The following is a 980-nucleotide window of genomic DNA, read 5'->3' as shown; positions in this document are numbered from 1 at the left end:
TGTAGCCCTCACCCCAGTCGGTCATGAGCACTGCTGTCCAATATCCATGAGCAGATTTAATAACTTCAGGAGAAAGCCCTGTTTTTGAATTCTCCTTTAAAGCCAAACTGATTTTCTGTTTTCCCATCTGTCGGCCTCTGAAATCTAAATTGATTATGTGTAGCATCCAAGTAACCTGGTTTGTACTTCTCGATATTGCCAATGTCATGAGGGAATTCGTTAAATAGGGTGACTTGTATTGTCTATTTAGATGCCTGAGTTAGTCTGACAAGAATAACTACGTTGATGGCGTAACTAATAATTTGCCGTTTCTCTTGACAATAGTTGACCAGCAGGTTTGGTTGCTCCTTGAGGCCTTCTGGGGACACAACAGTGTCCTATATTATCAACGTGGAGGAGGGTGTCCTGTTTGTTTAATTTCAGAAGCCACGTGACCAGATTGGCTACGAAGTATTCCAAAACCGTTAGGTGTAAGGGCTGTGTAAAACAGAGCCATCTTAACATAATTAAACACGGAATCTGATGTCAGAAGGCCATTCCTCCCCACTCTGAGTTTCTCAGTGACATTATGATAAAGACAAAAGATGCATTAAAAGCTTTGGATCTATATTGAAACCATAAAATCTCGCCCATAGACAGTCTCTGTCTAGGGACTCATACACCAGACATAGATCAATAAATGCTGTGAAAAATCCTACAGTGTTTTCAACCAACTGCTCTGTAAAGCCCAGGCAGTACTCTCTAGCTAACAGTAAAGAATTGTCATAATTCCGGTATTAAATATACAATTTACTCAAATAGAACGAATTTGTTTTCTATTTATTTTCTTAGGAAAATTAATTGAGAAATGATATATTAGACTTGTCTTGTTTTCCATAATAAAATCCTGATAATGACCACTGGTCTATACCCACCCCAGGAAGGCAGAAGCTGGAGACTTTTACTCCTGAGTTGTTAGGATTACAACCTGACATCATCAA

This window comes from Galeopterus variegatus, unplaced genomic scaffold, assembly GCF_000696425.1.
Source record: "Galeopterus variegatus unplaced genomic scaffold, G_variegatus-3.0.2 Scaffold8991, whole genome shotgun sequence".
NCBI classification, from domain to species: domain Eukaryota; kingdom Metazoa; phylum Chordata; class Mammalia; order Dermoptera; family Cynocephalidae; genus Galeopterus; species Galeopterus variegatus.
Note: the sequence above shows the minus strand (reverse complement) of the source record.